The following is an 18630-nucleotide window of genomic DNA, read 5'->3' as shown; positions in this document are numbered from 1 at the left end:
ATCTTCCAGTACAACCACATCCAGAAGCTGAGCTTCTCTGCACAGAGAATAGACTGAAAAGGGCCTGAAATATGTCTTACTCACTTTGAAACAATTTTAAGTGTTTTTCAATGCCACAACACTTTCACTGAGGACAGTTCTAGTAGGCAGAACAGTGCTGGCATAAATCGTGCTGTTTGCATTGATGAGGTAGATGATGTTCACCATAGGGGAACAGAGGTTTTTAGACATAAATGTTTAACAGTGAGTGCTGAAAGCAACTATTAAAAAGAAAAAAAAAATCAGAATGCAAACCCTACAAAGGCATTAAAGCATGAACCTCTCAGGAAGCATTTGTGTCTTATTTTACTTTTTTTTTTCCACCATTGAAACAAAATAATAACCCCCAGATTCTGGAAGAATCAATTTTTCTTGAGGAGCATTTCAGTTGATTTTTGTCAATCTACTTCAGTTACCTGGCCTTTCAGTAGACACTAAATGACAAGTTGATAATATCATAATGTTTTTTTCTTATATAATAATTAACAGAACTATGAGTTAACTGTAGATGAAAGAAAATGAACATCTTGTCACAGAAAAAGTTCTTAAACACGTTTGATAGTAACAGGAGAACTACAGAAAGTTACTAAGTGTACTGCATTTTGTAGGAATGCCATCTCCTTTCCAGTTTGCTCCAGAATGACAATCCCTCTATTTAGTGGTGTTACCCTTTTCTTTTTATAGACCTTTAGTAAAGTTGTCTTTCTTAATTCATGCATCTTTAAAGTGATCTGGGTTTTGGTAGGCCTGACATTTATTCTTAATTATTAGCATAAATAAGGAGCCATCTATATTCTACTCTTGCCGTGATTATAAAAATATTTTCTACATTTGTAAAACCAATTGTGTCCTTCAGGTGTCATCCAAAGACATCTGACTTAATTCTCTTTGGTAATCCTCCATATATTTTCAACGCATGTTAGATCTGATCTCAGTGAACTTGTGATAAAGTTTTGATGCCAACTTGAGTTATGACTTCTCTTCAGTTTCTGGGAAGGGTGTCTTCATAGTATTTAAAGTACAACTGTGGAACTAAAATAGGACTGTTTAATCACAGTCTCTCCTCTGCATTGCTGATCAGTGCCATCTCAGACAATGAATTTCTACTGAAAAGAACCATTTGTTGATTGTTGAAAACTGTTCTGCTGCGCAACAAAATGTTGTTAGACACAGAAAGGAAGCCCTGTAAACCATTTAGAAACTATACAGTGAAGTCAGCACTTAAATTTTGGGCCACTTCAAACATGGGAAATTTCCTATGAATTAAAAAAAATTGAGTTGCATTTTACTGAATGTTTCTTTCTGTTTTAAGTTCAAGTTAGCCTTACTCACAAATGCATATGTAAATACATTAATAACAATTACTGACTGTTTTTTTTACTCTAGTTTGAAATTCCTTTTGTCAAATTACTCTGATACAATAACTTGTTTATTTTCCGTTCTCATGTAGACCACCCTATATCTTTCTCCTCATCAGGAATGTACCATGAAGTAGCAGTGATATCTTAACATGTGTTTGGCAAGACTGGCTATGGTTAATAATTCTTCTTTTAAATTATAGTGCTTTGTGCTAGACAATCTCATCTCACATGGTTGAAAGAGGCTTTTTCTTCTTCATATTTAGTGAAAGACAAACTGTACACTTCTTCAGTATTACTCTCTAGTGTAACATAAAGGAAGTTCTTCCTCGTGTTCAGCAATTAACTGACTTAAATGAGTTGTGGTATACAATGCTGCAAGTGAATACGGTAGCTTTCTCTTGGGTGTTTTGAATTTGGAGTTTTCTTACCAAACTCTAGATGTAAGCAACTGATTTCTTACATGCTGAAGCCCATGTGGCTCTTACCCTCTACTGAGCTTCTCGATTTATTTATTTATAGCATGTCAGCCTCTCTTCAGACTTGCAGAGATCTTTGTGGTACTTCATGTCAAATGTGGCACATCTGTCCCATGACACATCTAGATTGTCTCTATCACTGGCAGAATGCAGGATGTTAGCTGAATATCTATTGATAAAACAAGATAAGGTGTAAATTTATTATAAATTCAGAAAATGGTTTCTTAAAAGTGGAAGTAATTAGTTAAAAGCTTTTTGATTAATGGCAGCAAACAGCTTGTATGGATGAGTATTATAGTGCTGAGTGGCTGAATTCCAGGTGAAGTGATTGATTGTGTTCTGGGGGTGCACATATGTTCCTGGGTGCATATAAATTATTGTTAGTCATGCAGTTTCGGTAATAGGATTATTTTCAGTGTTACCTCCTCCATTTTAATACCTTCACTTTTAAGTTTGATTCTAGACATCCAATACTGTCCTGTCTTGAATCATTTCCTTTGCAGCTATTTCTTTGTTCTTCCCTGCAGCTGTGATACATAAGGGGCAATTACAATAAGAAGAATGAAAGAAAATACATTCTGATGTTTTGATGAAAAAAGCAACTAAAAATATACACTCCCAAAAAGAACCCTTTACCTTTTAAGCAAGTGAAAGGAGAACTTGCACTCTGTTGTGATGAGGCAGTTTGCCTGGTAAGAGCATGTTTTTACATGTTTGACAGCCATATTGATAAAAGTTTTTACATACCTATATTTGCATGATTCAGTTAGAGGTAGTAGTTAAGACTATATTGTGAAAGGCAGTTATCTCTAGACTGTTCGCACAAGTCATTCCTCAGGATGTGGATACCTGTATCCATTGACATTCATCAAAAATTATTTTTTTTTATTTAATTTTTTGTTAAAGAATAGTGTTTTGGAAATACTACTTGAAGACAGCAAGTATAACTACATAAGCTTGGTTCACTAAGTGTGTTGCATCTGGTCTGATTGTTTTGCTGCTCTGGCTCGTACCAAAAGAGATCTGTGTGGGCACTAAGCTTCTAGGGCGCAGCCAGAGCCAAACAATTTGACTGTGATTTTCCTCCTTGATGTTGTATGTTACCTTGTCCCACTGGGGATTTTGACATTTAATATAAAATAAAACAGATGGAGGGGAGCAATTAAAACATCAAGCTAGCACAGAACAAAGGGAATGCAAGGATGGCATCAGTTCAATTTTGATCCCAGCCTCTGATTTAGGCAATAGTTCTTTGACTCTAACCCATGTGTAAGAGCTATACAACATATTATCCTTAAAAACCCACTCAGCAATCTCCCTTTATTTGCACATTACTGTCATTTCTACCTGTTTTAGAGTGTAGCTTATCAGCTTCTAGGTGTTCAGAGTAGTTTCTGTATGCAGAGCAGTAGTAGTTTGCTATCAGAAATCAATATTCTAAATGATGTTTTCCCCTGAAGATTATTATCATTGTAAAATCAAAATATTTTGCGATTCTTGAAAGCTCAAAGAATATTCTGTGTATGAGCTGACAGGAAACCATAATCAAATTGTCAAGCAATTGCTCCTACTGTGGCAAAGTGAGAATGTTAGATTACATGTGTCAGCACGTGAAGATAAAGACTGCATAGTGAACAGCACATTGAAGGCTTGATAGGAGATGGGAGGTTTATCGCAGTACACTGTAACCTATTGTAGACAGTTCTGCTACCTCAGCAGTCCTCAGTTTGCATTAAAATATCTTTATGATCAATAAAGTACCTCAGTTTTGTCATTTAGAAAAGACATTTTTAAATTTTCTACCAGCTTTATTTGATCAATTAAACTGAAGGCTAATTGCTATTCCAAAGGGTTAAGAAATAAGACTCAGAATACTAATATACACTAGCTGTTTACTGATTCTAATATTATCACTGCTCTAATCTCTTCAAACAAGCACCCAAATGCATGCTGCTGTGATTATTTGAGTAAGAAAAATGGCTCATTTATTCAGCATATGCATTGGCTGCTAGTCTGTTTTTTGTAAGTGCTTAAAGATTTATGTTCAAATTATTTTTCTCCAGTTTTCCAGTTACTTTACCTATTCTTCTGTAAACTCCTCAATCTTCCTGTTCTCTGTGGTTGCTCTGCACGGTAGATGATCACCGAGAACTTCTCACAGTCTTTGGTTCTGAGCTTGGGGAAGTAACTGAAAACTTGCTAAGAACTTGAACTCTCATTAAATTTAGTCAGAAGTAATGACTCATCACCTTGCAAGATCAGTCTTCTGGGCCATACCCTCAAGCAGTCCAATCACTTCTGCAGCAATTTGTTTCAGATATAGGATCAGGAGAAATATTCAGAAGTGAAATTTGGAAAAAAAATAAATAGTTATAATAATAATTCTGATATCCAGAACATCATTTGGGCTGGTTATTTGATTATAGTGCAGAACAGGAACCTAATGTCAGTTAAATGAATTCATTTAGGAAATGTATAGATTTTTGCCACTTAACTTGCTCAGCCTTCTTTGTCGTGTCCTGAAATAGCTTACAGTTCTCTGGAACAAATTATGAGAGAATAAAACAGAAACACATGAAAGTAAGGGGGAGAGAAATAGTATAAAATCAGCATTATGACATTCATGATAGATCCTAGTGGTGGTGTACATTGATAAAAGTGGCTGATAAAGGGAAAATGTTGTTTCATTTTGATCAGTAGTAGAATATATATTTTTATAGAGTATTCTCTAAACATACATTGAACAAAAATGCAATGGAGAATCACAAATATGTGAGGACTGGAAACATCGTGCGTGTTTAATTTAATGTCAAGAAATAAAAATGGATAAATGGCAAATGCTAAGACTAATTTAGAAATAGGCTTCTAATCTTCCTGGAATAAGGACCTGGAGCATCCTTCCAGTAAGACTAGTAAGTAGGGAATCCAGCTATATAGCTGCAGGTAGGAGCAAAGAGGAGGCAAACACTTCCTTTGGCTTCCTCTAGAAAGAGCAAAACAGCCAGACTGATCTGTAGCTCTGCTTTTCATGGGTGTGTTTGGTGAAATATCACTTTCCTATCTAAAAGGGAGCAAAATTTGCCTTTAAACTGGAAACAACCTAGAGAGATGATCCATTTAATTTGGGGCTTGGACTGTATAGGGTTTCTCAATCATTCCAGTCCTTTGATCTTGTATGTTTTATCCTAATTTATTTTCTCGGTGCTACTACATGTCTGATGGGTGGGTTTAGTCACACTTTGATGGGCAAAGTCTTTATTTTGATTGTCAGTATAGCTCCTCTGCAGCATTTGGAGAAAATGTGGTGTTGAATAACTAGAGATTCATTTAGTATCTTAGGTTAACTATCTAACTTGGCTTGATTTCCTTTGCTGTCTATGGGGATCACGTGCATATACCAAGTCCCATCCCCATTAAAGCAGTAGGAAAAGTACAGATCAATTATGCTAACCTTTTCATCTGGAATAGGGTCTTGCCTGCTTATATCAGGTGTTGGGGACGGGCTTATAAGAATAGAAAGACTGTAGCTGAGACATGTTCAAGATCTGAGTGTGGTGCTAGGAGGACAAAAAAGTCACTTTGGTTCCAAGCTGCTAGTTCTTGTGACTGAGCACGTCAGTGTTTCCTTTCCTTGATCTCTCTCCATGAATGCCCTCTCTTGTATACAAAACAGCAAGGTATATCTCCTCAATGTAAGTGATTTGATTATGCTGTTGAAAAAATTATGATTTGAGGATATAGAGAAGTAACTATATTTATATTGTGTTTGTAGGATAAGATTGAAGTTTTAACCATAAAGTGAAAGCTGAAAAAAGCTTGTGACTGAAATCTTGTTAAGTAAAATGTACACTAATGCATGTGGTCTGCAACTTCTTTACTAGAAATCTTCAGGTCTTTTCGTTAGTAGACCAGTATTCATATGTCAGTCACTGTCTTCATTTCAAGGCATTATTAATTACACTCCACTAAGAAAATGCATCCCTTTAGTGAGGATATTTTGAAGCAGTGGATCTCGACTTACTAAGGCTGCTTTCTTTGCCATGTCACTACAGGAACTGCAGATGAGTAGGAATTAAGTAACAATTATTGTTGCCTTAACTCTTGGGTTGAAACTGCTTAGTTGTGGTTTATTTTTGCACAGCTCTCCAAACTGCTTAGCTAAAAAGGCATTTCAAATGTTTGTTATATTACTGGGAAAGATAGCCTGCCAAGGGCTATTATGATAAAATAAATGACAGTGGCTGCACTTTGCCAACAGAATATTGGATCATTAACCTTTTCCTTCTGCACATTCTACAGTCATGGTCTGAATGGAAGATGGGGATAGTTTGGGGATTGAAAAGCCTTAGAATCAGCATTCTCCCTTGACTGGCTCTTCTTCTGACCCTAAGCACACATCTTCCTCAAATGAATCTCCTTCATCTTCCTACGTTATTCAGTTTCTCTTGTAAAGTGCAGGATTTTAGAATTAGAAGAATATCTTAATGTCTTTGTAATATTATTCAAGTAGAACTCTTTGTTTTCATACATGTTAATAAAATTTCATGCTTGATAAGAATTCTAAAAGATCAGTGTATAAGAATAAATACTCTAAGTAAGACAGCCCTCTCATGCCAGTGATGTTAATTCTGCAACAACTGGTTTGGCCATGTATCATTACAATTTAAGTTACTTAACTGCACCATCAAATATTTTACAAAACTATTGCATATTAAGTAAGCAATGTAAAACACAAATATGCCTTTCCTTACTGACATAGAAAGTAGCAGAATAATGTAGTGTGTGGAGACCTTAAAATATCTGTAAATGAGTAGAAGCACGAGTTGCCATCTCTTTTCTAAAATTAGAAGGGAAGTGTTGGGTTTGGGAGGGCCAGTTCAGATAAAAATAGAACTAAAATGAACCCATGGTTAATATTCAAAAATACTGAAAGCTTGAGAAACTGAATCACTTCAGCATACCTCAGTATCTCTTGAATTTAGGAAGGACTAGAAAGCGTGATAATGTGTTATGAAGTAATTCTGGAGATGGAAGTGACTTAATGATCTCAGTTTAAACCAAGATGCTTGGGAGTCTGATGGATTCTTTTGTGGTGTTAGGTGCTTTTGTCCTATTTTTGCTTCTGCATGTGTAGTTTCAATATTCAGGATATCAGTTGCATGTTGTAGTTGACTTTGCAGGGCGCTTTTTAGGTGTGGTGCTCTTTTTCATGGTATTGTATGCTGTGGTGTTGACAAACAACTATGGCAGGGAACAGAGTAGAAGTATAACATCCTAGCTGGAGCTTCTGGAGGAAAAAAAATGCCTGTAGATGCTTATGAAACCCAGCTGGCCTCTGAGTAGAACTGCCATCTCAGTGGTGAAAAGTAGATGAGAATTCTTCATTCTGTCTTCATTCTGTCTAGTATGTTTCTTACCAGAAGTGACACTGAATGGAGTAGTTTGATAATGGGGAGAAAAATATCTGACTTGTACTAATTCTGTGCTCAAGTACAATGAGAACAGCAAAAATGACTATTCAACATTGATTGAAGTCTGCTTCTACCATATTGGCATACTCTTAGTACACTTTTCCAGGTACTGTCTGAAGATGCATGTGGGGGAGATCCGACAATTGTAGTTGCGTGTGAGACTACAAAATCCTAGAACATTTCAGGGAATTTGTGGCAATGAAAGCAAAATGTCCAGGACTAAACTTTTGATAAGTTTAATTCTTTTGGAAAATAGTTTAAGGGAGAGCAGTAGAAAAGTTGTTTATTTTCTATAGCAGCAACCTAGAGGTTAGGTTCTGGACTAAGATGCCATGGTAGAAGCCTAGAGTCACACTGAAGATAAAAGAGATTACTTCAGCACAACCGAGAACAAGATCAAACCTTATGTCTGTGGTGGCTTGTATCCTGGTTTTAGTTATGTTTATTCTTAAAATAGTATGTGTTGAAGTATTTCTTCCTCGTTACTTATTTGAATAAGCTATGCTCTGATCTGTAGGGAGCTATTTAGCTGTAGCCAGATCTGACTTGGATTTATTTTGATTAAACCCCCTACTCAGACCAATTTACTGCCCAAATGCAGAAGAGACCTGGCCCAAAAATCTGGTTCTCTGTGTCTTTGTAATGCAAGTCCTCGTTCCAAGAGCACTGTTTGCTTGCTAGCATGTTTGGTATGAGGGCATCAGTACAGACAGACTATTACAGAGGAAATGGAATGTAGCGCAGCTATGAAAAAGCAACTAATTAAAAATGAAGGGGATGATGAGATTGGAAGATGTAATGGCCCTGGAAAACAATTTGGTCCTAGAACAAAGGGCATGTTTTGAAAGGTTTTCCTAAAAGCATTGACAACATTGTGAAGTTTCTTCTGTTTTGTAGAGATCTTTGATTTTGGTCTCTGCCATAAAGCTGTTGGTTGCTGTGTGATTATTGTTGTCTCTTTTTGTCCATCTGGATGCTTCTCTTCAAAGTTATACTATTTCTTTCAATCCTATGGATTTTTTTTTATGTTCTCTATGAACTCTTCCCTAGCACTGAACCAGGGCTGAAGCTATCCATTATGAAGCAAACACAATATAGTTTCATAAATAGCATCATTGAAGAGGCACTTTGCCTGATTTCAAGCGCTTGCTTTACTAAGGGATGACTATTCTCAAGAGTAATAAGAGCTGCATTTGATTCTGGGCAATATAAAGAACAATTCAAGGGCAGGGGTCTAGACTCAGTTACATTGGGGTAAATATTGAATACTACTACTGCTGTAGTCTGTCATTGCTACAGATTTTTACGGAGGGAATGAGGGTCCAAATGTTTTTCTGCGTATAACAAAAAGAGTTCTTGCAGGCCCAATACATGGAAAATGTTTGTTAAGCACTTACATTACCAGGGAAGTATTTAATAATACAGACATGAAAGTGAGATCCAGTAATTTCCTTTAAGTTACCCATATTTTTGTCAATTTGCAGTTTTTGTCTTTTCTTTCTTCCCCTCCCCCTGATAAAACTATGACTTGTGGCTTCCTATATTATCTGCAGAAAAAACATGAAAAATTAATTTGTTTTATAGCAACAGTTATGATAATCTAAGAAAATTATCATGCTAATCATTGTGTTTAGGTAATTTGAAAACATTATAATAAAATGAAAATAGTTATGCTGATCATGGCTGATTTATCAGCAAAGGAAGCATGAGCTTTAATTACTGATAGTTTATTAGGCTTGTTGTTACACTAGCATTGTATTTTAAATGCAACATGACAGACTCTGTAGAGACTGAGAAACCTGGGATTGAAGGTAAGAGCTCAGTCTATCTTCTGTTTCAAGGCATCCTTTACTAAGCCCCTCATCTGTGGCCTCATCTGTTGAGCTGAAGCCCTTTTTCTAAGTGGAAGAACTTGACTGTCAGAAATAGATTATTTGTGTTTACTTGTTTGTTACCCCTCCCTAACGCTGCTTGTAGCATTCTACAAGTACCTCACAGGCCTTGAGTTTTTTTTCTCTCATCCCCATTCCCCACCGTAATGTGCTACTTTATTGAAGAGGGCTTTAAACAAAGAGATCAAGGATATTTCTCCAAAATCATACAGGATTCTGTGCAGGGGTTCGAGTTTTATTTTTTATTTTTCATTGTCCTTTGTGAGCCTTGGATCTGTTGTTGTGATGATGCTGTGGAAACATACTTCTGGTATGTGCTATTGAGTGAAGCACTTCGACCCCCATGTTGTGCCTGCCCCCCTGCCTGCCAGGGCCTGGCCTGCCTCACCTCTCCTTCCAGCTTCAGTGCAGGCAGGAGGATGTGGTTGGCTGAAGCTGAAAGGATGATGTCACTTCTTTGCCCCCATGTTTTGACTGCTTTAATGAGCCTAGCAGGTAGAGGAGAAGTGCTAGGACTGGATGAATGTGAAAGGTGGCTGTTGGATTGCTCTATGGCTTGGGATGCTGGGGTGGTGAGTGAGGCTGTGTCCTCAAGGTACTTTGCTGGGCAAGCCTGGGAAACACAAAGGCTTTGTCACCACAGAAATCAGTGAACCACGTGAAATACTCAACTCAGAACTGCTTTTAGCCCAGTCATATTCTCCTAGGGGTATAGGAGAGGCTCAAAGAAGCCATGCAGCATATGGAGATGCCTCAGCCTCATTGTGTGGAGGAGTATGTTAGGGGTGATTACATGGGTGTGAGAGCAGAAAGAAACTCTGATGCCAGAAATCTAGGTAAGGGCTCTGGGAACATCCCCGGGAAGAGAACATCTCCTGGGCTTGAACATTCTTTACTAGGATGAGGAGCGGTAAGGAGTAACTACCTCTTTTCTGTTTTTATCTCCCTCTGAGTTAATAAAAACATCTTGTCCTGGAGGGTTTAATCCAGCCACAGGCTTCAGCTCTGAACCCATGTCTGTGCCTTATTGGACAGAGGGATTAGCTTTGTCTATCCTGTTCAGCAGGCTGAGTGAAGAAATCCCAGCAGAAGGCTGGCACATGGTGGCCCACACTCTTGTGAGAGAGCAGGCTTGTATGTGAGAGGAGCATGTGTCCACAAGAACCTTTCACACCTACAGAGAGCAGCAGGAAAGGAGGAACAGGATCAGCCTGTCAAAAAGTTAAATCTTATAACATCCTTAGCAGGAGAGTGAGAGTGAACACCATTTAATCTGAGTTTTACCACTCTCTCAGGAGAGATGAGTGGAGGAGTGAGGAGAGTACATCATGACACATCCTGTAACATTACAGAGAAATTTCTCTTTTTTTTTTTTCCCCTAACTGTGGTATTGCTTAGGAGTGTTAGTTATTAACTTGCACTCAGTTGTAGCCAAGTGCAGTACAAACATAGCAAAACATGTGTAAGCTCCTTTGGATGTGAGCTGTCTTTGTATACTGGGGGTACAGACCCCCTTCTTTTAAGTTCTGACAAGCTGGCTTTCCTGCAAGTCATTGTCCTCATTAAAAAGAGAATCAGATGCCTGCTTCAAATTTTTTTTTGCAGGTGGTACCTGACTTACCCTGTCTTCCTCGAATACCCTGAATCCCACACTGAGTTATTCAGTGGAAGGCACAAGACAACATCCTGTCTCAGCTGGGATGAAATTGCTTTGATTCACTTTCCAGCTTTATGCTTGAATAGTGCAAAAGTCTTGGGCAAGACATTGTGCTTTTGTTTCTGTTCATACTTCTTAAAGGCCTTTTAAAATTAGTCTTTTTAAAGAACAATTCATTTCTGTGACTGAACGTTCTGCAGTGCTGCACCTTAGGTCACTCAGCCCTTGTCCCATCGATGTCCCTGTAGACTGCTACAGCCTACCCTGCACTTACAGCTTCTCCTCTTGCGCTATCTTCTTTCTGTCTGTGCATCTGCAAACCCTGCTACTGGGGGCTGACTGTTGCGTGGGAAGTGGTTGCAGGCAGCTCGCAACCTCCCATCCACTGCCTCTCTGGCTGTAGCTTTTGCTTTACAGAAAGTGACCTCATGATACACATGCACCAAGATTTAAGAACTGGGCTGTGAATCTTTTTGTGAACCTCTCAATCACATTTCTGCGATGCTTTAGGACCCAATGTCAAACAGTCTTCAGTTTTTGTGGGAATGCAGAAAAATAGTATCAGAGAGCTCACTGGTAAAAGTTTTATCTAGTGTTAACTGGAGCACAATGTAGCTTCTTCTAGAGTGAGGGAAAGCCTTTAGATTTTACTAATAAATGGGAAAGGAAAATCTATAACTTACATTCATTTATAGTAAGGATGCTTGGCCAGCACGCATTTGGGAGCAATAAGCTTTCAGCTTGCATGTAACTATGCACAGCAGGTCACCTTGTAGGTCTGTCTGGATTTAGATGAGAAAGAAGGTTCTTGTCACTAATCCAAACGATGCTCCATGTGAATGGTGAAGTGAGAGACAGAGGCTCTGCTGGAATTTAGAATAAAGAGGGGCTAAAGAGGGATAGTTAAAGGTAGTTTGTAGATTGGAAAAGGAATGTAGAAGTTAATTAGAATAACAAGGATCGGAGACAATGGGTCTGGGGGAGCAGGAAGGATGCAGATTAGGAGTGAGATCTCCCTGAGACATCTGGGGAGGAGGGGATTAGAAGCTAAATATCCTATGTTGTATATGCGCTATATCAAAAATTGGGGGTTGCTGAAATGTATGTAGCTATTATTAACCTTTCTGCTACACTCAAAATTACCCAAAATGCTTCTATAGGTCCTTGAGACAATTCATAGTTTGAATAACTTGGTTTCGCAACTGACTGTCCAAAACATTATGTCCTTGGAATCTCTTCTAGCATCCTTAGGAGGCATTTGTGTGTCAGTGAATACTATCTGTTGCTGTAGCATAGGCTAACAACTCTGTGGTCTCATATAATTTTTTTTTTTTTTTCTTTCTTATTATTTTTGTGGGGTGGTGGTGGTGATGCTGGCCTTGTGTGGAGCTGTGAGTTGTACTCAGTGATTCTTATGAATACTTGCCAACTTGGGGTATTTTATTATTTAATAATATGTAGCCTTGGCACCTAGAAACAACTGTCTACAGCTGAGAATCCTGAGCCGTTGTAAGCAGACCCCTGCGTTCTGATGAAAGCCTAGTTCTGCATCTGTTGGATGTTGGAAGTGCTGGAAGTGAGCTTCTACTGTGCATATTTGCATTCCTTGTTGAATCCTTTAAGGACTGGTTAATGAATTTTGTTATTTAACTGTGTTTGTTATAAGTGTAAAGACACGTGGGGAGCAAAAAATTATTGTTCTTGTGCTCACACACTGTTACAAATCTTTGCATTCTGCAGCATTCGTGTTTTGATTGAAGCATGTACCTTTCTCACTGCAAATAATAGTTCAATTGATTAATTGTTCAGAGAAATTTTTTTCTCTGTCAGCCGAGCAGCTCTCACTAAGATAGAGGTTCTACACCTTTCCACTTTGTTTACTTCAGGGAACTTTAAGAAATAATCACTCAAGTAGATTGCATCTGAGAGCATTATAAAATAAAAATAAGATAAAATCTACTCCTTGGCTTTATTTTCTGGTGAAGTTGATTTGAAGTCTGCTCAGAGCTCCCTTTCAGCTATAACAGGTTGGGAGTTCACTCCAGGGACCACATGTTCTCTTCGCTGTGGTCTGCCTTTAGCCAATTTATACTATGTAACTTTGTTACTTAGAATCATAGGATCACTGAAGTTGGGAAAGACCTTAAAATCACGTGGTCCAAGCATGTAACTACCACAGGTATTTCGCTTTTAAATCGTGCCCCTTAGTATAGCATCTAAACTTTTCTTGAGTACAGCTTACTTACTTACTTTGTACCCTTAACATTGGGGTACTGTGAAGATTTGAGATGCAAATGCTTGTGTCTGGAGAATGCAGGCAAGTACCGTAGCTATTTTCAAGCACAAGTCATCAGTGACATCATGAATAAGGATGAGCCTTATAATCCATTACTTCATTGTTTGCAAGCATGAAATTCCGCTGATGCAATCACTGGTTTCATTCTATAAATAGAGATGGTAAAACACTCTGTGATCTTCTGGGTGAAATAGTTGAACCTGTGCACTGAACTGTAGTTATCATTAATAACACTGTTATAAATAATCTGTAGTTTTGCTAAAATTGAGCTTTAACTAGTTGGAAACCATTACACGCTTTCAATACGTATTTTCAAGACTTCAGTTGTAACGTTTTAAAACATTTAATTTAATTCTGTCAGTTCTTATTATGTTGATAGACAACTTAAGCGCTATGCAATAGTTTATACCTATATGGCACGCGTTACTTCTCAGTTTCCATTGCACTGTTGAACAGTTTGTCTGAATAAAGTCAGTGTAGTTTCTATTTAAAGAAGTGGAGGGAAGGTGGGTGACTTGGTTACTTAGCAGCGTACTTAGTTCTGCTTTGCATTTGGACAGCTTTTTCCTCTCAGGTGCTTTGCAAACATTGGTCAGTGTCAATAACTATTTTAGACACATCAGTAGTAGGGGGAGTTTAATAATGACTTTCTACTAAATTAACTTCTGTTATTTGGATACCAAAATGTTGCTATAAGTGATTGAAAAATGACCTCTTCCAAAAAATCCCATAGAGTTATATGCTCATGCTTACAACTTGTTCATTTCTGGGTCTTGAACTAATCTGTAACTACTTACCTGAAAGTTTTCTTAGGCTATTTTACTGGGGAATACTTGTAAAAATTCAATTCCTATTTTCTTTGTTGTCTTCTTTCTTTCTTATGGGAGGGGAAAGGTTTCATCTTAGTTTTCAGACAGTAAAATGTGAAGAAAAACTAAAGAACAATAGTTTGGATTGAGTCTTACACAAAGCTAAAATAGTCAGATGGTACAATGGGTTTAAAGTTGACATCACCAAAGGGCACTTGCAGAATGAGGTCTAATTGCTGGAGTGCAGTGCAGCTTCAGGCTTTTGTTGATCTTGCACATAATAGTCAGTAAATTCATGTGGTGTCATTTCAAACATGAAAAAAGCAAACAAACAAGCAAAGGAAACCTAAAAACCCATCAGAATGCCAAACCAAAAACCAGTCTCCACTTCCCCAGTGGAAACATGACTGTACTGATATAACAACTCATATGTAGCTAATATTCATAAATGAATATTAATAATTTTCCCGTAGGTACTTCAGGTTGTCCAGGGAAGGCCCCATCCCTGAGGGTGTCCAAAGGCAGATTGGATGGGGCCATAACCAGCCTTATCTCTGATGGGTAGCAACTGTACTCAAGGAAGTGGAATTGGAACTAGATTATCTTCTCCAGTCTAAACCTTTCTCTGATCTGCAGATTTCAGGAACCTTGGTTAACTAGTTCACTTGTAAGCTAGTGAGCAGTTATTTATTTACTTACTTATTTAAATAGTCAAGACAGATTTAAAAGCTTACTAGTACCACCTTTAAATTTGCAAAATAGCTCCTAGGGTTGCAGTCATAGTGTTAAATGGCACTTAACAAGGCATTTTGTATTAAAAATAGTAGGCTGCTGTCTGGAGGAAAGAAAAAAAGCAGCAAGAGTGTAATAGGAAAAAAAAAATAATAAACAAATGCAATCTGAATCTTAGCTATGAATCTGGCTGTAGGCAGTTTGGCACCGGTTTGTACCCTTGGAAAGCAGCTGCATTGCAGAGGAGCTGCTCTCTGATGGGCGGGTGGCCTTACAAACCTGCTCAAGGCTGTGCTGCAGCACTGCCAAATGGGATGCCTCTGCCTGGGGACAGGTGCTGAATCATATCTCCCTTGGTCAAGCAGGAGCCATCTGCTTCTGTATCAGTGCTGTTCTTTGTGGTGATGTCAGCCTCTCCTTTGCAATGGAGAGGCTGAAGGATAACAGTAATTCTGTAGCTGAGATGGACTAGGCAGGCTTTGTATTTGAAGTAGTTTAATTTTTAACGTTAATTTGTTTTGTTGTTGTTAGTATGTGAAATTATTATTCCTTCCACTTTCTGAAATGAAATGATGATGCTGGAGCGATAGGCATATCATCTAAACCTTTTGTGGAACAGCTTGATTTTAACCAGCATTCCTGGGTGTCTGTAAGCTTATGAATATGAGCTATAAGCAGTGAATTAAGAGAAACGGTTAAACACAATAAAAGGATCATAAAGTCATGCCTGTAACAAAAGGGAGATATTCCATTTGCCTAGTAGTCCAAGTTGTTCCTACAGTCCCCTGAAGGGTGAAGCAGCCCATGTTCAGTTTGATTCTTTGTGGCAGTGGATTGTGGTGAAATAGCAAAGCATGAACCTTGTGTAGCTTTAGACAGGTACTGCCTAGTGCCACTTATGTAGTTGTGCCTTTCCTGGAGATCTTGACATGTCTGGCACTCAGATGCTTCTGTGAGCTAAAATAAATGGTGGGTCCCAGGCTCCCCAGAGCAGCTTGCTGTTCTTGGAAAGAGCAAGATGGCAGCACACAGAGCTGCAAATGCTCATCTTTATTTATTTATTTATTTAATTAATTTCTTCTGGCTGTATTAAAATTGCAGATGCTTACAATGGCCCTGTTTTAGCCTCTTACCCACAGTTTTTCGGTGGTTATTTGTTGACACTGTTTTCTTGTAGAACAGCAATTCTCCACCAAGAAAATGGTACACAAATAATATTGACAGAATAAAGAAAATAAGACTGAATAAAAATGTAGATGTAAATATCACTGCATCCAAGATCTATTATCAGAGAACATGCTGATTAATTAAACTATTCTGGTTTGCCTGCTATACAATTACTTGATGAAAATATGGCAAAACAGACGTAAACTGAACAATAAATGCAAGGAAACATTCAGCTGTAGGAAAATTTATGTTTAGCTTCAAGTACGTTTAAGCATTCTCACTGAATGTTTTAGGACTTGCATATCCATTTAAATGCTTTATTAAATCATGGCCTAAAGCTCTTTAGCTACCTGGAGATGAGTAAAACTATAACAAGTGAAAATAAAGCATAAATTTCATAAGATGAAAAATAGGGAGGAAAAACAAAACTCAAACCCAGCAAATAATTTTGATGCAGGATATTTTCTTAGGTATTAAAGCAAGGCCACTGGCTCTACTCATCTGGTCATTAATTCAGAAGGAATTATATGGGCTTCATTTGAAAAGTAAACTTCTGCTCCTTGATGGCACGTGGAGTTGTTAGAGACCTCATTTTTCTTTCTCTAAAATGTGATGTTCTGCTCTAGGAGATGACAGTTTGGATTCTCAGCCAGTTCAGACCAGCCTTAGTCATGCATTCTGCCAGCCTAATTTTCCCTTCATAAATTCCAAGTGTACAAGGACATGTATCTATCTTGGGTGGCTAATAATTCTTCTGTTTCTTTAAAAGATGCTATTCTTATTTATTGCAAAAACAGTTTACTAGATTTTATATATAAATAAAATTTGACTTTGAAAAGCTATTCTTTCTGACACCAGTGAAAGGACAAGCAAGTTGTTGTCAGTTAACACATTTCTCAATGCTATGAAAATGTTTTGTTGTTGTATTTTGTTGCTTTTTTTATTATAGACAAAAACTTTTTAAACAGTCTGCCATCAAATAGTCACCTTCCGTAAATACTTTTCCTTATGAAGCACTTAATAGCATGAAAATTCTGGCTGAAATCAGTGTGAACGCACAAAAAAGTTATCAACCAGAGGAGAGTGACTGCCAAAAATATTTAAAGCAGATATTGATTGAGATACCATCTTACAATCTTGGCAGGCAGATAACTTTTACAGTGAACAGGGAAAGCCAAGAGGCTAAATCCTCCAAAGAGGAGGGTGTTCAAAAACCTACCCAGGCTCATGACCCAAGAGCAGTCTCTTCAGAGTACTTCTGAGTGAAATAGTCTATTATTGATTCAACAGGCTTTCTCACTTTCCTTGTCTTTAGTTTCCTCTCTGTTGTCCTTCAGTTCAGTCGTGTGGGGCTTTTCAGGAAATCTCAGTGAGGAAGTATCTGATCTCTTGCTTTGTAATTTCTGTTTTTCTCAGCCAGAATACCTTGTTAAAGTGCAAAGAAGTTTGAGAACACAGGAGTAACTAAAGGGTGAAGAGCTTAAAAGAGTATTGTTTAGACATTTGGTATAGATACTGATCAATTTTTTAATCTATGTACATATTATTTTTATTCATATAAAAAGCCAATAATTTTACGAAGTTTAAAGTCTGCTAAATACGCTGTCAAGACTGAATTTCAATGAAACCAGAGAATTCCAGGCAACAGAGATGAATGATAAATGGCATTCCAGCCAAATTCTGTGCAGTCCTTGTTAGGAGGACTACAGACTTGCGCGTTGCTTAGGTGATTAACACAAGAGGAGAGAAGCACCTGTAATGTAGTTTGCAAGAAAACTATTGTCCTACCAAGACTGCATAGTGAGTTTGCTTTGCTTAAGGGTAGATTTTCAGCCAACGCAGATTAGTCTCACTCCTTTCCAGTGAAGTAGATTGTGCCAATTAATATTAGCTGAGTATTCCAAGTCTATTTTCATGAAGAAAGAATAGAGAAATATGCTTGCTGCTATCACATGCCTAATAGAGACTCAGTTGTTTTTCATACTCATCAGTAACTGTTAGGCTGCCCACTAATTAATCACTTCCTAGTGTACTTTTTTCTTTGTAAGAACAAACATATCTTAGAAATTTATTCATTGAGACCGGAGCCTCAATGTCTGAAAAGCTTTTTCAAGAATCTGCCACTTGGTATTTTACAAACTTCTATTTCTTTATAATAGAGGAAATGAAGCAAAATCAGTTGTTGACTTTATTTTTAACAATGTGATTGTAGAAGCATAGAATGACTTGTATTCAAAAAGATCTTAAAGATCATCCAGTTCCACCTCCCTGCCATTGACAGTGTTGTGACCCACCAGATCAAAGTGCCCTGGAACCCATCCAGCCTTGCCTTGAATGCCTCTGAAGATGGTGGATTCACTGCTTACAGCCTGTTCCCATGCCTGCCCGCCTTCAGAGTGAAGAATTTCCTCCTTGCATGAATCTATATCTCTTTTTCTGTTTTTGTATTTTTTGTTTAAAATCAATACTTTTTCTGAGGGATTGTATCACAAGGTAGCATGGATGGGGATGCACAAAGGAGAAGAGAATTAGTAAGTTGAGGTGCGCTGTAAGAGTTTGTGATAGAAGGTTGGTGAAGAAATGCAGTCAAGTTTGTAATAGCTTTTTTTTCTGGCTATGATCAGGTATGATAATTCAAGCAGTTAAGGATACGTACTTTATAATTTCTGAACATTGGATTCATAACACAAGATGGTATTTCATTTGGCACTAATTTTCTTCATTTTCAGC

This window comes from Coturnix japonica, chromosome 11, assembly GCF_054131305.1.
Source record: "Coturnix japonica strain WE chromosome 11, WE-NBRP24, whole genome shotgun sequence".
NCBI classification, from domain to species: Eukaryota; Metazoa; Chordata; class Aves; order Galliformes; family Phasianidae; genus Coturnix; species Coturnix japonica.
Note: the sequence above shows the minus strand (reverse complement) of the source record.